Source organism: Engystomops pustulosus, unplaced genomic scaffold, assembly GCF_040894005.1.
Source record: "Engystomops pustulosus unplaced genomic scaffold, aEngPut4.maternal MAT_SCAFFOLD_228, whole genome shotgun sequence".
NCBI classification, from domain to species: domain Eukaryota; kingdom Metazoa; phylum Chordata; class Amphibia; order Anura; family Leptodactylidae; genus Engystomops; species Engystomops pustulosus.
In genome coordinates, this window is record NW_027285107.1 from 131,249 (window position 1) to 151,425 (window position 20,177).

Sequence of the window (20,177 nt, forward strand, 5' to 3'; positions counted from 1 at the left end):
CACATAATACAGCGCAGGGGGCAGCGCATAATACAGCGCACATAATACAGCGCAGGGGGCAGCGCATAATACAGCGCACATAATACAGCGCAGGGGGCAGTGCATAATACAGCGCACATAATACAGCGCAGGGGGCAGCGCATAATACAGCGCAGGGGGCAGCGCGCATAATACAGCGCAGGGGGCAGCGCGCATAATACAGCGCAGGGGGCAGCGCACATAATACAGCGCAGGGGGCAGCGCGCATAATACAGCGCACATAATACAGTGCAGGGGGCAGCGCATAATACAGCGCAGGGGGCAGCGCATAATACAGCGCACATAATACAGTGCAGGGGGCAGCGCATAATACAGCGCAGGGGGCAGCGCATAATACAGCGCACATAATACAGTGCAGGGGGCAGCGCATAATACAGCGCAGGGGGCAGCGCATAATACAGCGCAGGGGGCAGCGCATAATACAGCGCACATAATACAGCGCAGGGGGCAGCGCATAATACAGCGCACATAATACAGCGCAGGGGGCAGCGCGCATAATACAGCGCAGGAGGCAGCGCACATAATACAGCGCAGGGGGCAGCGCATAATACAGCGCAGGGGACAGCGCATAATACAGCGCAGGGGGCAGCGCATAATACAGCGCACATAATACAGCGCAGGGGGCAGCGCGCATAATACAGCGCAGGGGGCAGTGCATTATACAGCGCACATAATACAGCGCAGGGGGCAGCGCATAATACAGCGCAGGGGGCAGCGCATAATACAGCGCAGGGGGCAGCGCATAATACAGCGCACATAATACAGCGCAGGGGGCAGCGCATAATACAGCGCACATAATACAGCGCAGGGGGCAGCGCATAATACAGCGCACATAATACAGCGCAGGGGGCAGCGCATAATACAGGGCACATAATACAGCGCAGGGGGCAGCGCATAATACAGCGCAGGGGGCAGCGCGCATAATACAGCGCAGGGGGCAGCGCGCATAATACAGCGCAGGGGGCAGCGCACATAATACAGCGCAGGGGGCAGCGCGCATAATACAGCGCACATAATACAGTGCAGGGGGCAGCGCATAATACAGCGCAGGGGGCAGCGCATAATACAGCGCACATAATACAGTGCAGGGGGCAGCGCATAATACAGCGCAGGGGGCAGCGCATAATACAGCGCAGGGGGCAGCGCATAATACAGCGCACATAATACAGCGCAGGGGGCAGCGCATAATACAGCGCACATAATACAGCGCAGGGGGCAGCGCATAATACAGCGCAGGGGGCAGCGCATAATACAGCGCAGGGGGCAGCGCATAATACAGCGCAGGGGACAGCGCATAATACAGCGCACATAATACAGCGCACATAATACAGCGCAGGGGACAGCGCATAATACAGCGCACATAATACAGCGCAGGGGACAGCGCATAATACAGCGCACATAATACAGCGCAGGGGACAGCGCATAATACAGCGCACATAATACAGCGCAAGGGACAGCGCATAATACAGCGCACATAATACAGCGCAGGGGACAGCACATAATACAGCGCAGGGGACAGCGCATAATACAGCGCACATAATACAGCGCAGGGGACAGCGCATAATACAGCGCACATAATACAGCGCAGGGGACAGCACATAATACAGCGCGCATAATACAGCGCAGGGGACAGCGCATAATACAGCGCGCATAATACAGCGCACATCATACAGCGCACATCATACAGCGCACATCATACAGCGCACATCATACAGCGCACATCATACAGCGCACATAATACAGCGCAGGGGACAGCACATAATACAGCACAGGGGACAGCGCATAATACAGCGCACATAATACAGCGCAGGGGACAGCGCATAATACAGCGCAGGGGACAGCACATAATACAGCGCATAATACAGCGCATGGGGCAGTGCATTATACAGCGCACATAATACAGCGCAGGGGGCAGCGCATAATACAGCGCAGGGGACAGCGCATAATACAGCGCACATAATACAGCGCAGGGGGCAGTGCATTATACAGCGCACATAATACAGCGCAGGGGACAGCGCATAATACAGCGCACATAATACAGCGCATAATACAGCGCACATAATACAGCGCACATAATACAGCGCAGGGGACAGCGCATAATACAGCGCATAATACAGCGCAGGGGGCAGCGCAAAATACAGCGCAGGGGGCAGCGCATAATACAGCGCACATAATACAGCGCACATAATACAGCGCACATAATACAGCGCACATAATACAGCGCAGGGGACAGCACATAATACAGCGCACATAATACAGCGCAGGGGACAGCACATAATACAGCGCACATAATACAGCGCAGGGGACAGCGCATAATGCAGCGCGCAGGGGACAGCGCAGGGGACAGCACATAATACAGCGCACATAATACAGCGCACATAATACAGCGCAGGGGACAGCACATAATACAGCGCACATAATACAGCGCAGGGGACAGCACATAATACAGCGCAGGGGACAGCGCATAATACAGCGCGCATAATACAGCGCAGGGGACAGCACATAATACAGCGCACATAATACAGCGCAGGGGACAGCACATAATACAGCGCAGGGGACAGCACATAATACAGCGCAGGGGACAGCGCATAATACAGCGCGCATAATACAGCGCACATAATACAGCGCAGGGGACAGCGCATAATACAGCGCACATAATACAGCGCAGGGGACAGCGCATAATACAGCGCACATAATACAGCGCAGGGGACAGCACATAATACAGCGCACATAATACAGCGCAGGGGACAGCACATAATACAGCGCACATAATACAGCGCACATAATACAGCGCAGGGGACAGCACATAATACAGCGCAGGGGACAGCGCATAATACAGCGCGCATAATACAGCGCACATAATACAGCGCAGGGGACAGCGCATAATACAGCGCACATCATACAGCGCACATCATACAGCGCACATCATACAGCGCACATCATACAGCGCACATCATACAGCGCACATCATACAGCGCACATAATACAGCGCACATAATACAGCGCAGGGGACAGCACATAATACAGCGCATAATACAGCGCATGGGGCAGTGCATTATACAGCGCACATAATACAGCGCAGGGGGCAGTGCATTATACAGCGCACATAATACAGCGCAGGGGACAGCGCATAATACAGCGCACATAATACAGCGCAGGGGACAGCGCATAATACAGCGCACATAATACAGCGCAGGGGACAGCGCATAATACAGCGCACATAATACAGCGCAGGGGACAGCACATAATACAGCGCAGGGGACAGCGCATAATACAGCGCGCATAATACAGCGCGCATAATACAGCGCAGGGGACAGCGCATAATACAGCGCACATCATACAGCGCACATCATACAGCGCACATCATACAGCGCACGTCATACAGCGCACATCATACAGCGCACATAATACAGCGCACATAATACAGCGCAGGGGACAGCACATAATACAGCACAGGGGACAGCGCATAATACAGCGCGCATAATACAGCGCACATAATACAGCGCAGGGGACAGCACATAATACAGCGCAGGGGACAGCGCATTACACAGTGCCTTATACAGCGCAGGGGACAGCACATAATACAGCGCAGGGGGCAGCGCATAATACAGCGCACATAATACAGCGCATAATACAGCGCACATAATACAGCGCAGGGGGCAGTGCATTATACAGCGCACATAATACAGCGCAGGGGACAGCGCATAATACAGCGCATAATACAGTGCAGGGGGCAGCGCATAATACAGCTCAGGGGGCAGCGCATAATACAGCGCAGGGGACAGCGCAGGGGACAGCGCATAATACAGCGCACATAATACAGCGCACATAATACAGCGCACATCATACAGCGCACATCATACAGCGCACATAATACAGCGCACATAATACAGCGCAGGGGACAGCACATAATACAGCGCACATAATACAGCGCAGGGGACAGCACATAATACAGCGCGCATAATACAGCGCAGGGGACAGCACATAATACAGCGCAGGGGACAGCACATAATACAGCGCAGGGGACAGCGCATAATACAGCGCACATAATACAGCGCAGGGGACAGCGCATAATACAGCGCACATAATACAGCGCAGGGGACAGCGCATAATACAGCGCACATAATACAGCGCATAATACAGCGCACATAATACAGCGCAGGGGACAGCGCATAATACAGCGCAGGGGACAGCGCATAATACAGCGCGCATAATACAGCGCACATAATACAGCGCAGGGGACAGCGCATAATACAGCGCACATCATACAGCGCACATCATACAGCGCACATCATACAGCGCACATAATACAGCGCAGGGGACAGCACATAATACAGCGCAGGGGACAGCGCATAATACAGCGCGCATAATACAGCGCACATAATACAGCGCAGGGGACAGCGCATAATACAGCGCAGGGGACAGCACATAATACAGCGCATAATACAGCGCATGGGGCAGTGCATTATACAGCGCACATAATACAGCGCAGGGGGCAGTGCATTATACAGCGCACATAATACAGCGCAGGGGACAGCGCATAATACAGCGCAGGGGACAGCGCATAATACAGCGCACATAATACAGCGCAGGGGGCAGTGCATTATACAGCGCACATAATACAGCGCAGGGGACAGCGCATAATACAGCGCACATAATACAGCGCAGGGGACAGCACATAATACAGCGCATAATACAGCGCGCATAATACAGTGCACATAATACAGCGCAGGGGACAGCGCATAATACAGCGCACATAATACAGCGCAGGGGGCAGTGCATTATACAGCGCACATAATACAGCGCAGGGGGCAGCGCATAATACAGCGCACATAATACAGCGCAGGGGACAGCGCATAATACAGCGCACATAATACAGCGCAGGGGGCAGTGCATTATACAGCGCACATAATACAGCGAAGGGGCAGCACATAATACAGCGCAGGGGACAGCGCATAATACAGCGCACATAATACAGCGCAGGGGACAGCGCATAATACAGCGCGCATAATACAGCGCACATAATACAGCGCAGGGGACAGCGCATAATACAGCGCAGGGGACAGCACATAATACAGCGCATAATACAGCGCATGGGGCAGTGCATTATACAGCGCACATAATACAGCGCAGGGGACAGCGCATAATACAGCGCACATAATACAGCGCAGGGGGCAGTGCATTATACAGCGCACATAATACAGCGCAGGGGACAGCGCATAATACAGCGCACATAATACAGCGCAGGGGACAGCACATAATACAGCGCATAATACAGCGCGCATAATACAGTGCACATAATACAGCGCAGGGGACAGCGCATAATACAGCGCACATAATACAGCGCAGGGGGCAGTGCATTATACAGCGCACATAATACAGCGCAGGGGGCAGCGCATAATACAGCGCACATAATACAGCGCAGGGGACAGCGCATAATACAGCGCACATAATACAGCGCAGGGGGCAGTGCATTATACAGCGCACATAATACAGCGAAGGGGCAGCACATAATACAGCGCAGGGGACAGCGCATAATACAGCGCACATAATACAGCGCAGGGGACAGCGCATAATACAGCGCGCATAATACAGCGCACATAATACAGCGCAGGGGACAGCGCATAATACAGCGCAGGGGACAGCACATAATACAGCGCATAATACAGCGCATGGGGCAGTGCATTATACAGCGCACATAATACAGCGCAGGGGACAGCGCATAATACAGCGCACATAATACAGCGCAGGGGGCAGTGCATTATACAGCGCACATAATACAGCGCAGGGGGCAGCACATAATACAGCGCAGGGGGCAGTGCATTATACAGCGCACATGATACAGCGCAGGGGACAGCACATAATACAGCGCAGGGGACAGCACATAATACAGCGCAGGGGACAGCGCATAATACAGCGCACATAATGCAGCGCATAATACAGCGCACATAATACAGCGCATTATACAGCGCACATAATACAGCGCAGGGGGCAGCGCATAATACAGCGCACATAATACAGCGCAGGGGGCAGTGCATAATACAGCGCACATAATACAGCGCAGGGGGCAGCGCATAATACAGCGCACATAATACAGCGCAGGGGACAGCGCATAATACAGCGCACATCATACAGCGCACATCATACAGCGCACATCATACAGCGCACATCATACAGCGCACATAATACAGCGCACATAATACAGCGCAGGGGACAGCACATAATACAGCGCATAATACAGCGCATGGGGCAGTGCATTATACAGCGCACATAATACAGCGCAGGGGGCAGTGCATTATACAGCGCACATAATACAGCGCAGGGGACAGCGCATAATACAGCGCACATAATACAGCGCAGGGGACAGCGCATAATACAGCGCACATAATACAGCGCAGGGGACAGCGCATAATACAGCGCACATAATACAGCGCAGGGGACAGCACATAATACAGCGCAGGGGACAGCGCATAATACAGCGCGCATAATACAGCGCGCATAATACAGCGCAGGGGACAGCGCATAATACAGCGCACATCATACAGCGCACATCATACAGCGCACATCATACAGCGCACGTCATACAGCGCACGTCATACAGCGCACATAATACAGCGCACATAATACAGCGCAGGGGACAGCACATAATACAGCACAGGGGACAGCGCATAATACAGCGCGCATAATACAGCGCACATAATACAGCGCAGGGGACAGCACATAATACAGCGCAGGGGACAGCGCATTACACAGTGCCTTATACAGCGCAGGGGACAGCACATAATACAGCGCAGGGGGCAGCGCATAATACAGCGCACATAATACAGCGCATAATACAGCGCACATAATACAGCGCAGGGGGCAGTGCATTATACAGCGCACATAATACAGCGCAGGGGACAGCGCATAATACAGCGCATAATACAGTGCAGGGGGCAGCGCATAATACAGCTCAGGGGGCAGCGCATAATACAGCGCAGGGGACAGCGCAGGGGACAGCGCATAATACAGCGCACATAATACAGCGCACATCATACAGCGCACATCATACAGCGCACATAATACAGCGCACATAATACAGCGCAGGGGACAGCACATAATACAGCGCACATAATACAGCGCAGGGGACAGCGCATAATACAGCGCACATAATACAGCGCACATCATACAGCGCACATAATACAGCGCACATAATACAGCGCACATAATACAGCGCAGGGGACAGCACATAATACAGCGCACATAATACAGCGCAGGGGACAGCACATAATACAGCGCAGGGGACAGCGCATAATACAGCGCGCATAATACAGCGCAGGGGACAGCACATAATACAGCGCAGGGGACAGCACATAATACAGCGCAGGGGACAGCGCATAATACAGCGCACATAATACAGCGCAGGGGACAGCGCATAATACAGCGCACATAATACAGCGCAGGGGACAGCGCATAATACAGCGCAGGGGACAGCGCATAATACAGCGCACATAATACAGCGCAGGGGACAGCGCATAATACAGCGCAGGGGACAGCGCATAATACAGCGCGCATAATACAGCGCACATAATACAGCGCAGGGGACAGCGCATAATACAGCGCACATCATACAGCGCACATCATACAGCGCACATCATACAGCGCACATAATACAGCGCAGGGGACAGCACATAATACAGCGCAGGGGACAGCGCATAATACAGCGCGCATAATACAGCGCACATAATACAGCGCAGGGGACAGCGCATAATACAGCGCAGGGGACAGCACATAATACAGCGCATAATACAGCGCATGGGGCAGTGCATTATACAGCGCACATAATACAGCGCAGGGGGCAGTGCATTATACAGCGCACATAATACAGCGCAGGGGACAGCGCATAATACAGCGCAGGGGACAGCGCATAATACAGCGCACATAATACAGCGCAGGGGGCAGTGCATTATACAGCGCACATAATACAGCGCAGGGGACAGCGCATAATACAGCGCACATAATACAGCGCAGGGGACAGCACATAATACAGCGCATAATACAGCGCGCATAATACAGTGCACATAATACAGCGCAGGGGACAGCGCATAATACAGCGCACATAATACAGCGCAGGGGGCAGTGCATTATACAGCGCACATAATACAGCGCAGGGGGCAGCGCATAATACAGCGCACATAATACAGCGCAGGGGACAGCGCATAATACAGCGCACATAATACAGCGCAGGGGGCAGTGCATTATACAGCGCACATAATACAGCGAAGGGGCAGCACATAATACAGCGCAGGGGACAGCGCATAATACAGCGCACATAATACAGCGCAGGGGACAGCGCATAATACAGCGCGCATAATACAGCGCACATAATACAGCGCAGGGGACAGCGCATAATACAGCGCAGGGGACAGCACATAATACAGCGCATAATACAGCGCATGGGGCAGTGCATTATACAGCGCACATAATACAGCGCAGGGGACAGCGCATAATACAGCGCACATAATACAGCGCAGGGGGCAGTGCATTATACAGCGCACATAATACAGCGCAGGGGGCAGCACATAATACAGCGCAGGGGGCAGTGCATTATACAGCGCACATGATACAGCGCAGGGGACAGCACATAATACAGCGCAGGGGACAGCACATAATACAGCGCAGGGGACAGCGCATAATACAGCGCACATAATGCAGCGCATAATACAGCGCACATAATACAGCGCATTATACAGCGCACATAATACAGCGCAGGGGGCAGCGCATAATACAGCGCACATAATACAGCGCAGGGGGCAGTGCATTATACAGCGCACATAATACAGCGCATAATACAGCGCACATAATGCAGCGCATAATACAGCGCACATAATACAGCGCATTATACAGCGCACATAATACAGCGCAGGGGGCAGCGCATAATACAGCGCACATAATACAGCGCAGGGGACAGCGCATAATACAGCGCATAATACAGCGCACATAATACAGCGCATAATACAGCGCACATAATACAGCGCATAATACAGCGCAGGGGACAGCGCATTACACAGTGCATAATACAGCGCACATAATACAGCGCAGGGGACAGCACATAATACAGCGCACATAATACAGCGCACATAATACAGCGCACATAATACAGCGCACATAATACAGCGCAGGGGACAGCGCATAATACAGCGCACATAATACAGCGCAGGGGACAGCGCATAATACAGCGCACATAATACAGCGCATAATACAGCGCAGGGGACAGCGCATTACACAGTGCATTATACAGCGCACATAATACAGCGCAGGGGGCAGCGCATAATACAGCGCACGTGGCAGTGCATTATACAGCGCACATAATACAGCGCAGGGGGCAGCGCATAATGCAGCACACATAATACAGCGCAGGGGGCAGCGCATTATACAGCGCACATAATACAGCGCACGGGGCAGTGCATTACACAGTGCATTATACAGCGCACATAATACAGCGCACGGGGCAGCACATAATACAGCGCAGGGGGCAGCGCATTATACAGCGCACATAATACAGCGCAGGGGGCAGCGCATTATACAGCGCACATAATACAGGGCACGGGGCAGCACATAACACAGGGCACGGGGCAGCGCATAATACAGGGCACGGGGCAGCGCATAATACAGGGCACGGGGCAGCGCATAATACAGGGCACATAATACAGGGCACGGGACAGCGCATAATACAGGGCACGGGGCAGCGCAGGGGACAGCGCAGGGGACAGCGCATTGTACAGCGCAGGGGACAGCGCATTATACAGCGCACATAATACAGCGCAGGGGACAGCACATAATACAGTGCATAATACAGCGCAGGGGACAGCACATAATACAGCGCATAATACAGCGCACGGGGCAGTGCATTATACAGCGCACATAATACAGCGCAGGGGGCAGTGCATTATACAGCGCACATAATACAGCGCAGGGGACAGCGCATAATACAGCGCACATAATACAGCGCAGGGGACAGCGCATAATACAGCGCAGGGGACAGCGCATTACACAGTGCATTATACAGCGCACATAATACAGCGCAGGGGGCAGCGCATAATACAGCGCACATAATACAGCGCAGGGGACAGCGCATAATACAGCGCACATAATACAGCGCAGGGGGCAGTGCATTATACAGCGCACATAATACAGCGCAGGGGGCAGCACATAATACAGCGCAGGGGACAGCGCATAATACAGCGCACATAATACAGCGCAGGGGGCAGCACATAATACTGCGCAGGGGACAGCGCATAATACAGCGCGCATAATACAGCGCACATAATACAGCGCAGGGGACAGCGCATAATACAGCGCAGGGGACAGCACATAATACAGCGCATAATACAGCGCATGGGGCAGTGCATTATACAGCGCACATAATACAGCGCAGGGGGCAGTGCATTATACAGCGCACATAATACAGCGCAGGGGACAGCGCATAATACAGCGCAGGGGGCAGTGCATTATACAGCGCACATAATACAGCGCAGGGGGCAGTGCATTATACAGCGCACATAATACAGCGCAGGGGACAGCACATAATACAGCGCAGGGGACAGCACATAATACAGCGCATAATACAGCGCAGGGGACAGCGCATAATACAGCGCAGGGGGCAGTGCATTATACAGCGCACATAATACAGCGCAGGGGACAGCGCATAATACAGCGCAGGGGACAGCACATAATACAGCGCAGGGGACAGCACATAATACAGCGCAGGGGGCAGTGCATTATACAGCGCACATAATACAGCGCAGGGGACAGCGCATAATACAGCGCGCATAATACAGCGCACATAATGCAGCGCATAATACAGCGCACATAATACAGCGCATAATACAGCGCAGGGGACAGCGCATTACACAGTGCATAATACAGCGCACATAATACAGCGCAGGGGACAGCACATAATACAGCGCACATAATACAGCGCACATAATACAGCGCACATAATACAGCGCACATAATACAGCGCACATAATACAGCGCATAATACAGCGCACATAATACAGCGCAGGGGACAGCGCATAATACAGCGCACATAATACAGCGCATAATACAGCGCAGGGGACAGCGCATTACACAGTGCATTATACAGCGCACATAATACAGCGCAGGGGGCAGCGCATAATACAGCGCACGTGGCAGTGCATTATACAGCGCACATAATACAGCGCAGGGGACAGCGCATAATACAGCGCACATAATACAGCGCATAATACAGCGCAGGGGACAGCGCATTACACAGTGCATTATACAGCGCACATAATACAGCGCAGGGGGCAGCGCATAATGCAGCACACATAATACAGCGCAGGGGGCAGCGCATTATACAGCGCACATAATACAGCGCACGGGGCAGTGCATTACACAGCGCACATAATACAGCGCAGGGGACAGCGCATAATACAGCGCACATAATACAGCGCAGGGGACAGCGCATTATACAGCGCACGGGGCAGTGCATTACACAGTGCATTATACAGCGCACATAATACAGCGCACGGGGCAGCACATAATACAGCGCAGGGGGCAGCGCATTATACAGCGCACATAATACAGCGCAGGGGGCAGCGCATTATACAGCGCACATAATACAGGGCACGGGGCAGCACATAATACAGGGCACGGGGCAGCGCATAATACAGGGCACGGGGCAGCGCATAATACAGGGCACGGGGCAGCGCATAATACAGGGCACATAATACAGGGCACGGGGCAGCGCATAATACAGGGCACATAATACAGGGCACGGGACAGCGCATAATACAGGGCACGGGGCAGCGCAGGGGACAGCGCATTGTACAGCGCAGGGGACAGCGCATTATACAGCGCACATAATACAGCGCAGGGGACAGCACATAATACAGCGCAGGGGACAGCGCATAATACAGCGCACATAATACAGCGCAGGGGACAGCGCATAATACAGCGCACATAATACAGCGCAGGGGACAGCGCATAATACAGCGCATAATACAGCGCATAATACAGCGCAGGGGACAGCACATAATACAGCGCATAATACAGCGCACGGGGCAGTGCATTATACAGCGCAGGGGGCAGTGCATTATACAGCGCACATAATACAGCGCAGGGGGCAGTGCATTATACAGCGCACATAATACAGCGCAGGGGGCAGTGCATTATACAGCGCACATAATACAGCGCAGGGGACAGCGCATAATACAGCGCACATAATACAGCGCAGGGGACAGCGCATAATACAGCGCACATAATACAGCGCAGGGGACAGCGCATTACACAGTGCATTATACAGCGCACATAATACAGCGCAGGGGGCAGCGCATAATACAGCGCACATAATACAGCGCAGGGGGCAGTGCATTATACAGCGCACATAATACAGCGCAGGGGGCAGCACATAATACAGCGCAGGGGACAGCGCATAATACAGCGCACATAATACAGCGCAGGGGGCAGTGCATTATACAGCGCACATAATACAGCGCAGGGGGCAGCACATAATACAGCGCAGGGGACAGCGCATAATACAGCGCGCATAATACAGCGCACATAATACAGCGCAGGGGACAGCGCATAATACAGCGCAGGGGGCAGTGCATTATACAGCGCACATAATACAGCGCAGGGGGCAGCACATAATACAGCGCAGGGGACAGCGCATAATACAGCGCACATAATACAGCGCAGGGGACAGCACATAATACAGCGCAGGGGACAGCGCATAATACAGCGCAGGGGACAGCGCATAATACAGCGCAGGGGACAGCACATAATACAGCGCATAATACAGCGCATGGGGCAGTGCATTATACAGCGCACATAATACAGCGCAGGGGGCAGTGCATTATACAGCGCACATAATACAGCGCATAATACAGCGCAGGGGGCAGTGCATTATACAGCGCACATAATACAGCGCAGGGGGCAGTGCATTATACAGCGCACATAATACAGCGCAGGGGACAGCGCATAATACAGCGCAGGGGACAGCACATAATACAGCGCAGGGGACAGCGCATAATACAGCGCAGGGGGCAGTGCATTATACAGCGCACATAATACAGCGCAGGGGACAGCGCATAATACAGCGCAGGGGACAGCGCATAATACAGCGCAGGGGACAGCACATAATACAGCGCAGGGGGCAGTGCATTATACAGCGCACATAATACAGCGCAGGGGACAGCGCATAATACAGCGCGCATAATACAGCGCACATAATACAGCGCATAATGCAGCGCATAATACAGCGCAGGGGACAGCGCATTACACAGTGCATTATACAGCGCACATAATACAGCGCATAATACAGCGCACATAATACAGCGCAGGGGACAGCGCATAATACAGCGCGCATAATACAGCGCAGGGGACAGCGCATAATACAGCGCACATAATACAGCGCATAATACAGCGCAGGGGACAGCACATAATACAGCGCACATCATACAGCGCAGGGGACAGCGCATAATACAGAGCACATAATACAGCGCATTACACAGTGCATAATACAGCGCACATAATACAGCGCAGGGGACAGCGCATAATACAGCGCACATAATACAGCGCATAATACAGCGCAGGGGACAGCGCATTACACAGTGCATTATACAGCGCACATAATACAGCGCAGGGGGCAGCGCATTATACAGCGCACATAATACAGCGCAGGGGGCAGCGCATAATACAGCGCACGGGGCAGTGCATTATACAGCGCACATAATACAGCGCAGGGGGCAGCGCATAATGCAGCACACATAATACAGCGCAGGGGGCAGCGCATTATACAGCACACATAATACAGCGCAGGGGGCAGCGCATTATACAGCACACATAATACAGCGCAGGGGGCAGCGCATTATACAGCGCACATAATACAGCGCACGGGGCAGTGCATTACACAGCGCACATAATACAGCGCAGGGGGCAGCGCATAATACAGCACACATAATACAGCACACATAATACAGCGCACGGGGCAGTGCATTACACAGTGCATTATACAGCGCACATAATACAGCGCAGGGGACAGCGCATAATACAGCGCAGGGGGCAGCGCATTATACAGCGCACATAATACAGCGCAGGGGACAGCGCATAATACAGCGCACATAATACAGCGCAGGGGGCAGCGCATTATACAGCGCACATAATACAGGGCACGGGGCAGCACATAATACAGGGCACGGGGCAGCGCATAATACAGGGCACGGGGCAGCGCATAATACAGGGCACGGGGCAGCGCATAATACAGCGCACATAATACAGGGCACGGGACAGCGCATAATACAGGGCACGGGGCAGCGCAGGGGACAGCGCATTGTACAGCGCAGGGGACAGCGCATTATACAGCGCACATAATACAGCGCAGGGGACAGCACATAATACAGCGCAGGGGACAGCACATAATACAGCGCATAATACAGCGCACGGGGCAGTGCATTATACAGCGCAGGGGGCAGTGCATTATACAGCGCACATAATACAGCACAGGGGGCAGTGCATTATACAGCGCACATAATACAGCGCAGGGGACAGCACATAATACAGCGCAGGGGACAGCACATAATACAGCGCAGGGGACAGCGCATAATACAGCGCAGGGGACAGCGCATAATACAGCGCAGGGGGCAGTGCATTATACAGCGCACATAATACAGCGCAGGGGACAGCGCATAATACAGCGCAGGGGACAGCACATAATACAGCGCAGGGGACAGCGCAGGGGACAGCACATAATACAGCGCAGGGGGCAGCACATAATACAGCACAGGGGGCAGTGCATTATACAGCGCACATAATACAGCGCAGGGGGCAGTGCATTATACAGCGCACATAATACAGCGCAGGGGACAGCGCATAATACAGCGCACATAATACAGCGCAGGGGACAGCGCATAATACAGCGCACATAATACAGCGCAGGGGACAGCGCATTACACAGTGCCTTATACAGCGCAGGGGACAGCACATAATACAGCGCAGGGGGCAGCGCATAATACAGCGCACATAATACAGCGCAGGGGACAGCGCATAATACAGCGCACATAATACAGCGCAGGGGACAGCGCATTACACAGTGCCTTATACAGCGCAGGGGACAGCACATAATACAGCGCAGGGGGCAGCGCATAATACAGCGCACATAATACAGCGCACATAATACAGCGCATAATACAGCGCAGGGGGCAGTGCATTATACAGCGCACATAATACAGCGCAGGGGGCAGCACATAATACAGCGCAGGGGACAGCGCATAATACAGCGCACATAATACAGCGCAGGGGACAGCACATAATACAGCGCATAATACAGCGCATGGGGCAGTGCATTATACAGCGCACATAATACAGCGCAGGGGGCAGTGCATTATACAGCGCACATAATACAGCGCAGGGGACAGCGCATAATACAGCGCAGGGGACAGCGCATAATACAGCGCACATAATACAGCGCAGGGGGCAGTGCATTATACAGCGCACATAATACAGCGCATAATGCAGCGCATAATACAGCGCATAATACAGCGCAGGGGACAGCGCATTACACAGTGCATTATACAGCGCACATAATACAGCGCATAATACAGCGCACATAATACAGCGCAGGGGACAGCGCATAATACAGCGCGCATAATACAGCGCATAATACAGCGCAGGGGACAGCGCATAATACAGCGCACATAATACAGCGCATAATACAGCGCAGGGGACAGCACATAATACAGCGCACATCATACAGCGCAGGGGACAGCGCATAATACAGAGCACATAATACAGCGCATTACACAGTGCATAATACAGCGCACATAATACAGCGCAGGGGACAGCGCATAATACAGCGCACATAATACAGCGCATAATACAGCGCAGGGGACAGCGCATTACACAGTGCATTATACAGCGCACATAATACAGCGCAGGGGGCAGCGCATAATACAGCGCAGGGGGCAGCGCATAATACAGCGCACGGGGCAGTGCATTATACAGCGCACATAATACAGCGCAGGGGGCAGCGCATAATGCAGCACACATAATACAGCGCAGGGGGCAGCGCATTATACAGCACACATAATAGCGCAGGGGGCAGCGCATTATACAGCACACATAATACAGCGCAGGGGGCAGCGCATTATACAGCGCACATAATACAGCGCACGGGGCAGTGCATTACACAGCGCACATAATACAGCGCAGGGGGCAGCGCATAATACAGCACACATAATACAGCACACATAATACAGCGCAGGGGACAGCGCATTATACAGCGCACGGGGCAGTGCATTACACAGTGCATTATACAGCGCACATAATACAGCGCAGGGGACAGCGCATAATACAGCGCAGGGGGCAGCGCATTATACAGCGCACATAATACAGCGCAGGGGGCAGCGCATTATACAGCGCACATAATACAGCGCACATAATACAGGGCACGGGGCAGCACATAATACAGGGCACGGGGCAGCGCATAATACAGGGCACGGGGCAGCGCATAATACAGGGCACGGGGCAGCGCATAATACAGGGCACGGGGCAGCGCATAATACAGCGCACATAATACAGGGCACGGGGCAGCAGATAATACAGCGCACATAATACAGGGCACGGGACAGCGCATAATACAGGGCACGGGGCAGCGCAGGGGACAGCGCATTGTACAGCGCAGGGGACAGCGCATTATACAGCGCACATAATACAGCGCAGGGGACAGCACATAATACAGCGCAGGGGACAGCACATAATACAGCGCATAATACAGCGCACGGGGCAGTGCATTATACAGCGCAGGGGGCAGTGCATTATACAGCGCACATAATACAGCGCAGGGGGCAGTGCATTATACAGCGCACATAATACAGCGCAGGGGACAGCGCATAATACAGCGCACATAATACAGCGCATAATACAGCGCAGGGGACAGCGCATAATACAGCGCACATAATACAGCGCAGGGGACAGCGCATAATACAGCGCACATAATACAGCGCAGGGGACAGCGCATTACACAGTGCCTTATACAGCGCAGGGGACAGCACATAATACAGCGCAGGGGGCAGCGCATAATACAGCGCACATAATACAGCGCAGGGGGCAGTGCATAATACAGCGCACATAATACAGCGCAGGGGGCAGTGCATTATACAGCGCACATAATACAGCGCAGGGGGCAGCACATAATACAGCGCAGGGGACAGCGCATAATACAGCGCACATAATACAGCGCAGGGGACAGCACATAATACAGCGCAGGGGACAGCGCATAATACAGCGCGCATAATACAGCGCACATAATACAGCGCAGGGGACAGCGCATAATACAGCGCAGGGGACAGCACATAATACAGCGCATAATACAGCGCATGGGGCAGTGCATTATACAGCGCACATAATACAGCGCAGGGGGCAGTGCATTATACAGCGCACATAATACAGCGCAGGGGACAGCGCATAATACAGCGCACATAATACAGCGCACATAATACAGCGCAGGGGGCAGTGCATTATACAGCGCACATAATACAGCGCACGGGGCAGCACATAATACAGCGCAGCGGGCAGTGCATAATACAGCGCACATAATACAGCGCAGGGGACAGCACATAATACAGCGCAGGGGACAGCACATAATACAGCGCAGGGGGCAGTGCATTATACAGCGCACATAATACAGCGCAGGGGACAGCGCATAATACAGCGCGCATAATACAGCGCACATAATACAGCGCATAATACAGCGCACATAATACAGCGCATAATACAGCGCAGGGGACAGCGCATTACACAGTGCATTATACAGCGCACATAATACAGCGCAGGGGACAGCGCATAATACAGCGCACGTGGCAGTGCATTATACAGCGCACATAATACAGCGCAGGGGCAGCGCATAATACAGCGCACATAATACAGCGCAGGGGACAGCGCATAATACAGCGCACATAATACAGCGCAGGGGGCAGTGCATTATACAGCGCACATAATACAGCGCAGGGGCAGCGCATAATACAGCGCACATAATACAGCGCAGGGGACAGCGCATAATACAGCGCGCAGGGGACAGCGCATAATACAGCGCACATAATACAGCGCAGGGGGCAGTGCATTATACAGCGCACATAATACAGCGCAGGGGGCAGCGCATAATACAGCGCACATAATACAGCGCAGGGGACAGCGCATAATACAGCGCGCATAATACAGCGCATAATACAGCGCATAATACAGCGCACATAATACAGCGCATAATACAGCGCAGGGGACAGCGCATTACACAGTGCATTATACAGCGCACATAATACAGCGCAGGGGACAGCGCATAATACAGCGCACGTGGCAGTGCATTATACAGCGCACATAATACAGCGCAGGGGCAGCGCATAATACAGCGCACATAATACAGCGCAGGGGACAGCGCATAATACAGCGCACATAATACAGCGCAGGGGGCAGTGCATTATACAGCGCACATAATACAGCGCAGGGGCAGCGCATAATACAGCGCACATAATACAGCGCAGGGGACAGCGCATAATACAGCGCGCAGGGGACAGCGCATAATACAGCGCAGGGGACAGCGCATTACACAGTGCATTATACAGCGCATATAATACAGCGCAGGGGACAGCGCATAATACAGCGCACATAATATAGCGCAGGGGACAGCGCATAATACAGCGCAGGGGACAGCACATAATACAGCGCACATAATACAGCGCAGGGGGCAGTGCATTATACAGCGCACATAATACAGCGCAGGGGGCAGCGCATAATACAGCGCACATAATACAGCGCAGGGGACAGCGCATAATACAGCGCGCATAATACAGCGCATAATACAGCGCACATAATACAGCGCACATAATACAGCGCATAATACAGCGCAGGGGACAGCGCATAATACAGGGCACATAATACAGCGCAGGGGACAGCGCATTACACAGTGCACATAATACAGCGCAGGGGACAGCACATAATACAGCGCACATAATACAGGGCACGGGACAGCGCATAATACAGCGCACATAATACAGCGCAGGGGACAGCGCATAATACAGCGCACATAATACAGCGCAGGGGACAGCGCATAATGCAGCGCGCAGGGGACAGCGCATAATACAGCGCACATAATACAGCGCAGGGGACAGCACATAATACAGCGCACGGGGCAGTGCATTATACAGCGCACATAATACAGCGCAGGGGGCAGCGCATTATACAGCGCACGGGGCAGTGCATTACACAGCGCACATAATACAGCGCAGGGGGCAGCGCATAATACAGCACACATAATACAGCGCAGGGGACAGCGCATTATACAGCGCACGGGGCAGTGCATTACACAGTGCATTATACAGCGCACATAATACAGCGCAGGGGGCAGCGCATAATACAGCGCAGGGGGCAGCGCATTATACAGCGCACATAATACAGCGCAGGGGGCAGCGCATAATACAGGGCACGGGGCAGCGCATAATACAGGGCACGGGGCAGCGCATAATACAGGGCACGGGGCAGCGCATAATACAGGGCACGGGGCAGCGCATAATACAGGGCACGGGGCAGCGCATAATACAGGGCACGGGGCAGCGCATAATACAGGGCACGGGGCAGCGCAGGGGACAGCGCATTATACAGCGCACATAATACAGTGCAGGGACAGCACATAATACAGCGCAGGGGACAGCACATAATACAGCGCATTATACAGCGCACATAATACAGCGCAGGGGGCAGTGCATTATACAGCGCACATAATACAGCGCAGGGGGCAGCGCATTATACAGCGCACATAATACAGCGCAGGGGGCAGTGCATTATACAGCGCACATAATACAGCGCAGGGGGCAGCGCATTATACAGCGCACATAATACAGCGCAGGGGGCAGCGCATAATACAGCGCAGGGGGCAGCGCATAATACAGCGCAGGGGGCAGCACATTATACAGCGCACATAATACAGCGCAGGGGGCAGCGCATAATACAGCGCACATAATACAGCGCACATAATACAGTGCAGGGGACAGCGCATAATACAGCGCAGGGGGCAGCGCATAATACAGCGCAGGGGGCAGCACATAATACAGCGCGCATAATACAGAGCACATAATACAGAGCAC

The 20,177-nt window shown here is 53.2% G+C and overlaps 1 protein-coding gene across 2 annotated transcripts in view; it reads left to right on the forward strand.

The window, feature by feature from the left end:
- Positions 1 to 20,177, forward strand: part of PHF19 (PHD finger protein 19) — a 67,237-nt gene that overhangs the window by 41,497 nt on the left and 5,563 nt on the right. The gene's annotated exons all lie outside the window — the stretch shown is intronic.